The sequence below is a fragment of the Mus caroli genome, unplaced genomic scaffold (genome assembly GCF_978045245.1).
Source record: "Mus caroli unplaced genomic scaffold, Mus_caroli_1 scaffold_6, whole genome shotgun sequence".
In the NCBI taxonomy this organism is placed as follows: domain Eukaryota; kingdom Metazoa; phylum Chordata; class Mammalia; order Rodentia; family Muridae; genus Mus; species Mus caroli.
Genome location: NW_028227261.1, coordinates 93,754,042 through 93,767,824, shown reverse-complemented (window position 1 = coordinate 93,767,824; position 13,783 = coordinate 93,754,042). Strand labels below are relative to the sequence as shown.

Sequence of the window (13,783 nt, the reverse complement as noted above, 5' to 3'; positions counted from 1 at the left end):
TTAAGAAGTTTACCTGTATCCAACTAACAGCCAGTTTGTAACTAGTTAGCATTTTTGAAACTGACTAATAGGAAAATGATTTAATGCCCTTGACCTGTGTCTCACACTCAACAAATTGAACAAATAACTCATTCAGAAAGCCTGTGGACACATTCAAGCCACTTATGATGCCAGGATGTATTTGGGTACAAGAAGAACATCAATGAAAACAGGCTTATTTTATTCATGTTCCAGAGAAGAAATATTCTGCTGTCTCTCTAGCAGCCAGAGTGATAGTACATACTGTGGACCCTGCTCAACATCAGTTCTGAAACACCTCCTGTGACAGTGTCAGACTGTGACCCCCAGAACCCCCACCCAACCATGAGCTGGATGATCAAGACTCCAACAATGGAGCTACATGTCTTGCTCTTCTACAATTATATCTTCCTGCCAGTGAACTGAGAACTGCCCACCCACTGAGCTGCTGAAGAGCCTACTTTGCAACTCAATCTAACTGAAACAAGCAACAGAACCCAGGTGAAAAGAAGTGATGGGTCCTTGGGTTTTCCCATATATATTCAGTTCCATACATTAAAGATTGAGCCTTGATCAGAGAACTTTGTCTTGGCTTGTTATTTCTCTTGCTGTCCTTCCCATTCAACCCCAGTTCTCTTTTCAGGAACCCAGTAACCAGTGGCTGCTATCGGGTATAGTTGTCACTGGAACAAGAGTCCTGAACATGGAAAGAATTGCTGAGGGACACTGTCTTGGTGGGGCTCCACAGAAAACGAAAGATGGTATCCTGCATGGTAAGCAACATATAGCATTAAGCATGTTAGCACTATAAGTTTTATATTTTGAGGGTTGTTGATTGCAATTGTGAAAAAAAGGATAGAGTCTACACTGAGTAAGAGTTGTCCCAACACTGATATCAGTTAGGGGTTGACAGTGGAAAATATGATTGGGAAATTCTAAAAAGGCATTTGTCCACAGTCAAGTATTGCATCAGGGCCGGGCAGTGTTGGCACACACCTTTAATACCAGCACTTGGGAGGCAGAGGCAGGCAGATTTCTGAATTTGAGGCCAGCCTTGCCTACAAAATGAGTTCCAGGACAGCCAGGGATATACAGGGAAACCCTGTGTGCAAAAACCAAAACAAAACAAAACACAACAAAAAAAAAAAAAAAAAAAAAAAAAAAGAAGAGAAGAGAAGGGAAGGGAAGGGAAGGGAAGGGAAGGGAAGGGAAGGGAAGGGAAGGGAAGGGAAGGGAAGGGAAGGGAAGGGAAGGGAAGGGAAGGGAAGGGAAGGGAAGGGAAGGGAAGGGAAGGGAAGGGAAGGGAAGGGAAGGGAAGGGAAGGGAAGGGAAGGGAAGGGAAGGGAAGGGAAGGGAGAATTGCATTAGGAAAGAGTAGTAGGGCTCAAAATAATATAACAAAATAAATAAGTAAAATATACACACAAAAAGGGAGGTGCTATATATACAAATGACATGGGAGAGAGATAGAGGAGGAAAATATATTTTAGAGCTCTCCCAGAGACAGAAGGACATCAGGAGATGTCCTGCTTTCTGGTCCCTACAGGAGATATCCTTAGTTCTGGTCACATCAAGTTTTCTACCCTCTCCGTATTGTCTGTGTTTGGTGCAACAGTCTGTCCACGTGTCAACTCGTGACTGTTTTTGTTCTGTTGTCGGAATTACTGTTGTTCTATGCTTCATGTTGAAATGAAAAAATTGGTTAAAACTTTATCATCTGGCTATACATTTCTTAATTCGGTCTTAGTTTTCACAGAGGAGGCTGAACAAAGTTGACCTGTATCCTTAGCCAGGAGTCAAGTGCAGAGGCCAGCAGCTTCTTAATTCTAAGGCAAATAAGCTGATAGTTGGGTTTATTTTCCCTAGAAAAATCTCTGCAATTGTGATTATTGGGTTCAACAAATGACAAAGTGCTTTTTCTCTTGAAATTATACCTAGAAAAGTAAAAATTCTCTGATATAAATTTCCAAGATTCGTGTAGCTGCTCCATTTGGTTTCTGACTGGTCTTAAAGGTAGAAACATGCTCTTCATGTCTTGGTCACAGAGTATTGGCTTATAAGTTATTGAGTATGATTTTAAAAGTGTGACACTGGTAACAAGAATTTTAGCTTAAAACTGGTAACTCAGTGTTGTACTCATTTTAAAACAACATGTGGCACGAACCAGCCCAGGAAATCAGGCCTCTAAAAATATTTCTAAATTGGATTAATATTTTATGTAATTCTTTTCCAAGAAACTAGACTTGTAAGAGATAAGATTTAAAACAGTGTTTCTTCAATGAAGCATTAAAAGTTGAACTGTTGTGCATTCATATATAAGAATTGTTAGCCAAACTTCATAACATGAAAGTAATCCTTTTGGTATTGATTTTAAAGAGAATGGATTGTTAAAAATTGGGTTTTGCTTTCCAAACTTTATGGTTATACTCTAATATTGAAAAGAAACTTTAAAATTATGGTTAAAATTTCCAGTGTTCCATTTGCTGCACTTTACAGTTTGATTGCAAGGTCATGATTTTTAGCTCACTCATATTTTGTAATTACAATAATTACAAGAGTAATAAAAATTAAAACCAGCTGTGGCCAGTATGGACCTACTGCCCCTTTTGCACAAGCTTTATTTACAGTGGTAGAAGCAAAATTTAACACACACATACCCCAAGATTGGAAAGGAGATTTCAGTGAGAATTTATTTGGTATCAAACAGGCTCCTGATTAACATTTTCAGGATTTTGTGGATATGTTAATAAAAGCAGCTAGCTGAATTTCTGGAGATTCTCAAGCAGGGTTTTTTTCACCCTGACAACTGTCTTATGAGAACGCTAATGCAGTTCTGTGGCCATTCAGGCATATGAAACAAAGATAGACTTGTCAGGATATATTTGTCCTTGTGCAGAAATTGGACCCTAATACAATCAGTGTTTGCCTATATTGTGCATTACATGGATGATTTATTAATAGCTACCAAAGATTTACAACAAACCCATGAGAGTGCCCAAATAGTAGTTGCTGCCTTACAAAAGAAAGGTTTTGTAATAGCCCCAGAAAAAATACAGATTCAGTACCCTTTTGTGTTCTTGGGCTTGCATCTAGAACCTGCAACTGTTCACTCACAAAAATTCTACCTGTTTGGTTGCGTTTTCTTGTTTTTCTTTAAGGACTTGTAACTCTTTAGCAATGTTCTTCTGTATTTCTTTAAGTGAGTTATTAAAGTCCTTCTTGATGTCCTGTACCATCATCATGAGATATGCTTTTAAATCTGGGTCTAGCTTTTCAGTTGTGTTGGGGTGCCCAGGACTAGGTGGGGTGGGAGTGCTGCGTTCTGATGATGGTGAGTGGTCTTGATTTCTGTTAGTAGGATTCTTACGTTTGCCTTTCGCCATCTGGTAATCTCTGGAGCTAGTTGTTATAGTTGTCTCTGGTTAGAGCTTGTTCCTCAGGTGATTATGTTAGCCTCTATTAGCTGACCTGGGAGGCTGGCTCTATCCTTAGTTTCAGTGGTGAGAGTACTCTCTGCAGGCAAGCTCTCCTCTTGCAGGGAAGGTGCCCAGATATCTGGTGTTTGAACCTGCCTCCTCGCAGAAGTTGTGTTCCACTCACCAGAGGTCTTAAGATCCCGTGGAGGGTCCTGTGTGGAACTTGGGGGTGTCCAGAAACTCACAAGGAACCCCGGTGCTGGAGTGGACCGAAAGGGACTTGTACCCGTAATCAGGCCGGGTTATCTGCTTCCCTAGTTAATGCAGTCTCAGGTCCCACGCGATTGGATTGGAGCAGACGCGGTGTCCACTCACTAGAGGTCTTAGGATCCTGTGGGGGATCCTGTGTGGGTCCTTGCGGGTTTCCGGAGACTCCCTGGGCCAGGAACTGCAGTGCTGGAAGTACAAGAAGGTGGTCGAATGTCTGGAGCCAGAAAAGGGAGCTGCCTCAGAACCTCTGTGGCTCCTGCCTGTCCCAGAAGCTGTCTGCTTCTGTGTGCACACTCTCACCTGTGCAGACTACTTTTCAGCGGCGTCCTGGAACCAAGATGGCTCCCGCTGTTCCTGAGGCAAAAACCTTCAGGGCCAGGTGGACACCTGTCCTCTGGCCGGGCAGGTGGTCGGATGTCTGGAGCCCGAAAAGGGCCCTGCCTCAGAAGCTCTGTGGTTCCCGCCTGTCCCAGAAGCTGTCCGCTTCTGTGTGCACACTCTCCCCTGTGCAGACTACTTTTCAGCGGAGTCCCGGAACCAACAAAGTATTCTTCCTTATCTTTTTTGATAGCTTTAGGATAAAAGTCAATTTTATTTGATATTAGAATGGCTACTCCAGCCTTTTGTTTTGTTTTGTTTGGTTTGGTTTGGTTTGGTTGTTTGTTTGTTTGTTTGTTTTGGGGGGCTTTTTTGGCATCATTTGCTTGGAGGATTGTTTTCCAACCTATTACCCTGAGGTAGTGTCTGTGTTTGTCACTGATGTGGGTTTTCTGTATGCAGCAAAAAGTTGGGTCCTTTTTAAGTATCCAGTCTGTTAGTCTATGTAATTTTATTGGGGGAATTGAGTCCATTGATATTAAGAGGTATTAAGGAATAGTCATTATTGCTTCCTGTTATTTTTGTTGTTAGAGGTGGAATTATGTTAAGATGGTTGTCTTTTTTTGGTTTGTTAAAAGACTACTTTTTAGATTTTCTAGGGTGTAGTTTCACTCCTTGTGTTGGAATTTTCCATTTATTATCCTTTGAAGAGCTGGACTTGTTGAAAGATATTGTGTAAATTTGTTTTTATCATGGAATATCTTGGTCTCTCTATCTATGGTAATTGAGAGTTTTGCTGGACATAGTAGCCTGGGCTGACATTTGTGTTCTCTTAGGGTCTGTATGGTGTCTTCTCAAGATCTTCTGGCTTTTATAGTCTGTGGTGAGAAGTCTGGTGTAATTCTGATAGTCTGGTGTAATTCTGATAGGTGTGCCTTTATGTGTTGCTTGACATTTTTCCCTTACTGTTTTAATAATCTTTCTTTGTTTTGTGCATTTGGTGTTTTGATTATTATGTGACAAGAGGAATTTCTTTTCTGGTCTAATCTATTTGGTGTTCTGTCTGCTTCCTGTGTATTCATGGGCATCTTTTTATTTGGGGGGGGGGGCGGGTCAGGGAAGTCTTCTTTTATAATTTTGTTGAAAATATTTACTGGCCCTTTAAGTTGGGAATTTTTGTTCTTCTCTATACCTATTATCCTTAGGTATGGTCTTCTCATTGTGTCCTGGATTTCCTGGATGTTTTGTGTTAGTATCTTTTTGAATTTTGCATTTTCTTTGACTCTTTTTTTTTTTTTTTTTTTTTTTTAGATTTTATTTATTATATGTAAGTACACTGTAGCTGTCTTCAGACACTCCAGAAGAGGGTGCCAGATCTCGTTACGGATGGTTGTGAGTCACCATGTGGTTGCTGGGATTTGAACTCTGGACCTTCAGAAGAGCAGTCGGGTGCTCTTACCCACTGAGCCATCTCACCAGCCCCTTTCTTTGACTCTTATGTCAAAGTTTTCTATGGTTTCTTCTGTACCTGAGATTCTCTCTTCTATTTCTTGTATTCTTTTGGTGATTCTTGCATCTATGACTCGTGATCTCTTTCCTAGGATTTCTATCTCACGGGGTTTCTCCCTTTGTGATTTTCTTATTGTTTCTACTTCCATGTTTAGATCCTAGATGGTTTTGTTCAATTCCTTCACCTGTTTGCTTGTGTTTTCCTGTAATTCTTTAAGGGATTTTTGTATTTCCTCTTTAAGGTCTTCTCTCTTTTTAATCTGTTCTCCTGTATTTCTTCAAGGGAGTTATTAATCTCCTTCTTAACATCCTCTATCAGCATCATGAGATGTGATTTTAAATCCAAACCTTGCTTTTCCAGTATTTGGGGGTAACCAGCACTTGCTGTGGTGAGATAACTGGTTTCTGATGATGCCAAGTAGACTCGGTTTCTGTCTGTCTGGTTCTTGCCCTTGCCTTTGGCCATCTGGTCACCTCTGGTGTTAAATGGCCTTGCTGTCTCTGGCTGGAGTTGTCCCTTCTGTGCATCTCTAAGCCTGTGTTCTCCTGGGAGAATAGCTCTCTCCTGACTGAGCTTGTGTACAGAGGCCAAACTCCGGGTATAGATGGTGACTGAAAGGTTCCTCTCCAAGCCTCTATGCTGTTTCTGTGCCCTGTGCACCCTTTGCTGGTCCTTCCCTGGAGCGTTAATGGAAAGAAAGTGGCTAGCTCACCTCCCAGCCCTGGAGTGAAAGCACTTCTGAGAGAACAGCTCTTTCTTGTACTGGCCTTTGCACAGTTGACAGTCTTTATAAAAGGAATAAAGTAAGAAACACCTGCAGGGTTCTGGGATGACTCAGGAAGCTCTAGATTGGGTGCAATTGGGGATTTATACCTCAGTGATTAAATAGCCCATTATATCCTATTTATAATAAATGGACACAAACATAAAGCTAACTCTGCAATTGGTGAAGAAGTAGCTGTCACTGATTTTAGCCAGAGGACAGACAGCATTTTAATAAACAAAATGGTCTGTGTTTGCAATCTCAGGATTATGGTGAGTAATTTGATATTTTGTGAGGTTATTTATTCCTGATAAGACATTCGGGCCAACCATGAGCATCAAGCCAGCTTTTGCAAGTAGAAACTCCTAGATCTAGCATTCAGGCCAGTCCTTAGGTGTCAGCAGCTGCTTTGATCTTTAGAATCGTTGGTCCTATCACTTCTGCAGCTACAGGTAGTTGCCTTCTTGATGGATGTCATGTAAGGGTTGGGCATCTATCCTGTCCCGCAGGATTCAGTTATTCGTGGGTATGAGGGGGACCGCAAACCTGGAAGGAGATAAGAGGAAGGGAAAGAAAGCAGGAGACCAAGCAAATTTGTCCAGGTCTCGTTTATTATGCTGAGGTGTCTTCTTTTTAAAGCACACATCTCGGGGAATAGGGGAGGGGTCGAGGGGAAATTTTACAAAGAAAAAAGAAGTAGGCATCTGCTGACATGGGGGCCTAAGTCAGGCGCCAGGCAGCGGGCACTCTGCATCTTATCTCCGGAACATAGATCCTCCTTGACAGACTTGGGTGTCAGGCTAGGCTCAGGCATAACTCATGTCCTTGGATTGCATGGGAGTTCAGGAAGAGATAGGGAAGAGGGGACTATAATTCAGCTTTTACAGCTTCAGGTGCCAGGAAGGGAATAGGAAGGAGGGGGTGATAACCAGCTTCTAGCGTGAGGCCATTTGGCCTGTCAGGGAGATTGTGAAGGGCTCCCTTTCTCATGGGATGGTCTCTGACAGGCATCTTTCCTCAAAATCGCTCTGCTTCAGCCCTTGTTCCTCTGAGGGTGCATGCTCATATGGCATACTTAGGCCTTTGTAACAGTTGTTCCCTACCCTCTATACTCCCTTAGTTGTAATCTACTCCCAGATCACAAAAAAATTGTACAGTTCTACTTCATCAACCCTCACCTCTTCCCTGTCTTCTCCCCTTACAAAGGGATTGCTTTGTCTGAGGTTTTGAATTTCTTGCTTGGCTTTGAATGTTTTCAGTATTTCACATCTCATTTTTACAAAGTGTTTGGTCTTGAAAGGGAGAGGATTTAGGGTGATCTCAACCTGCCATGTTAATCTGGGAATAACAAAATATTTTTCTGTATCTTTCTCTGGGCTGTGGTTTTTTTAGCTATGATAGCATTGTCAAGCATTTTGTGTCTTCAACAGTGTCCTGTATAGGAACTGTTACTTAAGTATATAAGTATTCCAAATGATAGCTTAGTTTGTGAACATTTTTTTGGTCTCTTAAATATTTGCCAAGACTAAAAAGTAAAAGGTGGGCATGGTAGTCCATGGCTGTAGTTGAAGCCACTTAGGAAGCTTTGGACAGAGAATGACTTGGACCCGCCCATCAGGGCAATTATGGGGAGGGAGGAATTTCATCATAATTGCTTGGGTTTCTCAATAGTGTTTTGCCATCTTTTAGCAAAGTACAGTAAGAACTCGTTTCATGTGCCCTGAGTTGAACCAATTTAATCTCTTGATCTAGGGTCCAGAGTACGCTATGAGGAGGTAGACACCTTTTTCTCTGTAACCAATGGGACTACAATTACCAAACCTCCCCCACCCTACCCAATGCCCTCAGCATATCCTGAAACATTTTGAGCAGGCATAGCCTTTGAAATATGTGTCTCTCCTATGCTCTGTTGGAAAAGACACTATGGATGGAGGAATGGTAGAGCAAGTGTCATGCTCCAGTGGTCTTCATAAAGCACTACAGCAGGAGAGCTAAAGAGCAGGCAGTACTCATCAGGGCTTGGGATTGCTGCAGGGGAGCCAAAATCTGAAACTCAGATTACATTCATGGCCATAAGGAAGGATTTTGGGTATAGGACTCAGGAGGTCTCCTCATTCACTCACTGTCAGCGCCACTTTTTTTTTTTTTTTTGGACACATAGACATATATTTAAGTGCAAGGACAATCATATAATGAACATGAAGAGAAAGAAATTCCTGGAGAATTGTGATGGGTGTGTCAAAGAGAAATTTAAAGAAAGTCTTTTATTTTTGATGAGTTGTCCTAGGAACATTATGGAGAGTCCAGGATTGCACTTCACCGTGAGACATGATGGGAAGCAGATCATAGAACTAGTCACGGGATGCTATATGGATAGGAAGGAATGATGCTGGAGTCCTGGTGAGGAGTCTCCACTCAACACTGTGTAATACAGGAAGAAACAATACAGAAACTCATTCAGTACTTCTTGTATTGACTTCAGGACAGAGTGACATTCTATTATATAGAAGAAAGGTGATCAAGAAATGGATCTTCCCTTGCAATCTAACTGGAATATTTGCCAGAGCACAGGGATGAAAGTCAGAATAAATGACCGTATTGTAATCTGAGGTTTCTTTCCACAACCTTTCTCATAAAAGCTCTGAAGTATGTTAGGAAAATTGTGGAAAAATGATAAAAGTCTTGCCTACATTTAAAGGCTTCACACATTATATGAGTCAAGTCTTGGGCTAGATGAAAAGGGAGGGCCAGAAGAGTCTGCTCTCCAGACTGGTTGAGAAGTGGTGATCAGATACCTCCACTCCAAGGTAAAAAGCCAAGGTTGTACAGTGTTCAGAAAGATGTTATTATCTCGAGTGGGATGGAGGGAGACCACAGACACTGAAGAGGAGCTGTACCACATCCTGGTACTCTGTCTGTTAATGATAATGAACCCATTGCTGAGCCTTTCTTACACAAGCATACATCAACTATGTAAAATTCAAATCCTTTTTTTTTTCTTGCCTAAGTGCTTGGGTCACTTTACTTCAATGCTCAAAGTAGGACTAGACCACAAATCCAGATTATTCAAAGCCAATTTTTAAGCTTTCCTCAAAGATTCCTTATCCAACTATTTTTATTGTAATTTGGACTCACAATACTAATGCTTTTGGAAGGGTGTTGTTCATGACCACCAACCTCTTCCTTGCTCTCATTGGATATTTCCCACCTGGAGGCTCAGGCCATTCTTCATTCTTCGGTCTCCAGGCAGTGATCTGTAGAGTGAGAACAAGAACATGTTCAGGTACCAGGTCCACTTTATTTCCCCAAGAGAAAGGATAGGACTCTCCAGCGTTCAAAAATGACTGGTAGCCAACTGGGTTTGTTTCCTCTATGATGAAATATTCATGATGAGAAAAATAAATGAATCCTGACTTACTGGCATTGGAAAGGTCAATGATATTTTCTCTAATGATTCCATGCTCCTCACATAGTTGTGCAAATTTTTCCTTGATGTCTGAACTCAAATCTGGTTCGCGGCCTGTGAGAAGAGCAAAAGAGAGTATAGCAGCTGTATTGTGTGCATTGACCACAGCCAGAGTAAGGGTATAGACACTTCCCCATAGGGATGGGAAAAATGGGTGGCAACATTATTGACAGGCATTGGTATGGTCTATCCTGGATTTCGCATCCATAGAATATTCTTCTGTCACAATGAGAGATTTCAGAGTGCCTCCATCACTATGCTCAAGGAAATATGGAGGTGAGCATCAATCTTCAGGAGGTGAGAAAGAGGCAGAACCAAGCTGGGAAGACCATATTAAAGTTGGAGGTTCTTTCTTCTTTTCCCACCCCAAGAACAGTGTCTGTGTGAAAATACTTTACCAAAGAGTTCTGTCAGATGAAAGGTTTTCCCATCCCTTTTGTTATTGAGATAAAACATAAGATAATTGAAAAAGTCTGTCTTAAGTATAGTAAATGTATTGAATCCATCATCTGTGGAGGAAATCGAACACAGCTCAGAAATTCTTGGTTGTGCAGTAAATGATGGACTTTCTTTTCTTGTTCTACCCCAAATATGGAATCATTAAAATATATATCCTGGAAGAGATAGGTGAAGTGTCTGAGCCTTTCTTTGTTTAGTTTTCTAAACTTCAAGAAGGAACTTCTAAGAAAAGGGACTTTGAGAGGTCCAGACCACTAGTGAACAGTCAGCCACAAGAGCACCACTCTCTCATCCTCTACTAGGCTTCCTTACCTACCTCCTTCAGCAGCTTCAGCAATAAGTTTCTATCTCTTATAAGCTTACCTGCTTCTACACCCTGAGCAATGTGCACCTCTACTATCCACCAGGTTGTATCATATAGATTCCATTTCCCCCTACTTATCCTACTTGCATGTGACATTGTGTTATCTATTAGATGGTACCCATTTGACTAGTAGATGCAAGTTCCTGAGTTCAAACTCCAGAAAAACACACATAAATACACACTCACACACACACACACACACACACACACACACACACACACACACACTAAAGGTAATAAGGTTTACTAATTATCTTGAGGATAGATATATAGACATTTTATATACTTACACATCACAGAATATTCACCAGCCTTTTCTGTTTTGTCAGCATCCAAAAATATTTCAGAGCACTCTTCATGTATACTGTTTAACAGAGTGAGTTGGTGTGTAAGGGATTTTGATCTGGCTGGTTTCTTCACCCACTACACCATATTTATCTCCAGTTTCTGATTCCATTTAACTTTTGAATACCTTTGTAAAATTAGCAAAAGGCTTTTATTTACATTATTTCATTTATATCAGATGTTTTAGCAGTCACAAATTTGCCTATTATTTTTAAAAAAGAAAATGACAATCATTTCTCATCCTTACAACAACTGCAACCACTTCCAAGTTTCACCAGTGCTGAGCTTCAGCCAGTGGTGTGAATTGTCAGCCATATTTCCACCATCTGACTCAAATTAGTACTCTGTAATGGAGGCTGATGTGCCTCCCAGATCCACAGAGGAAAATTATTGTCTTTACTGTAGGAAAACGCAAGTAGAAAAGGATTGATTTCTTTGGCTAAAAAATAGTAAGAAAAATAAAATTCATGATCACATAATCTTAACTTGTGATATACTGTCTCATTAATGTGGTTTCAGAAGTGTCTCTGATCTTTCCTTATTGAACTCCTAGTGAAATAATTCCTGTCACCAACTCTTGTCTCTGACTTTTGAAAAAAAACATGTTATGAGATCTTGGTTCAGTGTCACATGGAGCATTCTAGTTTTGGATACAGACTCAGTATGTGTGTGCATATGTGCATACTGAGAGGACTCACTTCTCCCAAACCCAAGTGTTTGTAGGCATGAGACCATACCAGGTTTTCATTTCTTCTTTCTCAGCTAGAAGCAACTCACTTACACAATATGGAATTTCAAAGCTAAGGAATTCTCCAAGACATTGATGTGCTCCACAAAAACTCTCATGCTGCCATGTTCTTCTATCATTTCTCTTTTGTCAGAGGCCAGCATAATAGTATAGCATTCCCCATTAATCTGTAATAAATAAACAAATGGTTAAGGGAGAAGGAACTTGGATACCACATGCACATGTTTCCACTTGAACTCCAGCCTACGGATTAGGGTCTGAGCATAAACAGGGGTAGATCTCATGCCAGTTGTCACAATACTTAGCATACTGCCCCTGTCTCTCAGTGAGAACAGAGGTCCACAAACATTGTTAGATATGAATATCTGGTCTTATTTCAAGGTCTGGATCCATTCATTTGTCTAATAGATTGGGCACTATACCCATCTACTCAAAGGACCTACTTGGATTGAAGAGTTCCCCAAAGCAAATTCTGAGTCAGAAGTTACAATTCACTGATCATAACTTTTCTACATTAAAGTTCCTTCCCATAGAACTAGCTTCTTCTGCATGGACACAGACTATGGTAAGTCCCAAACACAGCAGTAGAAGCAGCTTCATTTTGGTTGGGAATAGATTTGTCTTCCTGTCAGGACCACGTCTTTCTGGTGATGTTGCCTACACTCCATTCCCCAGCTCCTTTTCTTGTCCTTATATACACTCTGGGTTCAGTGGGTTTATTTATTTCTTTGTTTGTTTGTTTTACTTCCGTATCAGTCTACCACTATCAGGCTTTGTGGAATGTTTTCTCATTTATTGATAAGAGGCCAAGGATTGTTCCTGCCCTTTTCAAACTTGTCAATTTCATCACCTATGGATTGATGTTATAGTCTTACATTTCTCAAAACATAATCCCAAAAAAACAGTGGGTGTTCAAGAGAGCTGCTATCTGGAACTAGATGCAACTGTGGATCTGGCTTGGAATCAGAAAGCCAGTTTTGGAGGGGGTGGGGACTGAACGGGAAGGTCAAGTGTACATAGAATCTTTGCTTTAGTAGGAGTATGGAAGAACATGAGTTACTCAATTTTTGTAAAAGATTCATTTATATTTCATGTGTATGAGTATTGGTTTTGCATGTGTACCTGAGTACCATGGACAGGCCTGGTGCAGTGGAGGTCAGAAGATGGAGTCAGATTCTTTGAAATTTGTTCTTGCTGAGGACCCAGGTTCAATTATGAGCACTCATGTGGCATCCCAAGACTGACTCGATCTTCAGTAACAGGAAACCACCTACTTTCTATTGAAATTTGTAGCCTCCTGTACACATGTGGTGCATTTAAACTCATTTAGGCACATACACATAAAAATAGTAAATCTTAATTTCAAAAAAATATCAAGAAAAGGCTTCAAAGGCTAAGGTGATAGCTTCCCAAATGGCTTCAACCTTTGTACAGATAGCACTGACTTCATAATCCAAACTGTTATCAGTAGCCAGGTTGCATCAACTGTTTACCTTTGAGAACACTGGAATTCAACTGACTGGACATAATCTCCTCATTAATAAAAAACATAAGTATTGTGCAAAGTTGTATTTGCTGATGGAGTTCCAAGTACAAATCATGCCAAAAATCATGCTTCCAAAGACATACAGTTACAATGGGAACATATTTTGTATAAGTAGACATTTCATTTACCCTGGAACTAGAAACATAAACTAGTGTTTGATGTGGGGAAATAAAGAATTCAAGAATGAGGCAAGTACTAGATATGCTTTATTTCAACTTTGCATCAGCTTTATATGGTATGTACTATTTTATTCTCCGTACCATAGTATTAGTTAATACTCAGAAATAATAAATACCTGTCAGGTTATATAGTCAGTCAAAGTGAGAACTTAGAATTAAACCCAAGACTCTCTAACTCAGGAGGTTTGTTCTTATTGACCCCACTACACTGCTCAGGATGTTTTCACCATGAAAGAGGAATGGTTAAATAGGAAAAAGAGGAATAAACAGTGCTGTAGAACTCCAGACATGTTGCACTGGCAGGTACTGCACATGGGTTTGTTTAAAATATGGAGAAGTTGGTGTGGTCTGAGACTGAATGAGGCATGACAACTGGCACTC

The 13,783-nt window shown here is 40.7% G+C and overlaps 1 long non-coding RNA gene and 1 pseudogene across 1 annotated transcript in view; one reads left to right on the top strand and one right to left on the bottom strand.

The window, feature by feature from the left end:
- LOC147004295 (uncharacterized) overlaps nucleotides 1-13,783 on the top strand; it is a 62,394-nt gene that overhangs the window by 1,404 nt on the left and 47,207 nt on the right. The window contains exons 3-4 of the long non-coding RNA XR_015047367.1: nucleotides 235-519; nucleotides 662-791. This is a non-coding gene — a long non-coding RNA (uncharacterized LOC147004295). The remainder of the gene's footprint in view (nucleotides 1-234; nucleotides 520-661; nucleotides 792-13,783) is intronic.
- Nucleotides 8,481-12,320, bottom strand: LOC147004296 (major urinary protein 20-like; annotated as a pseudogene).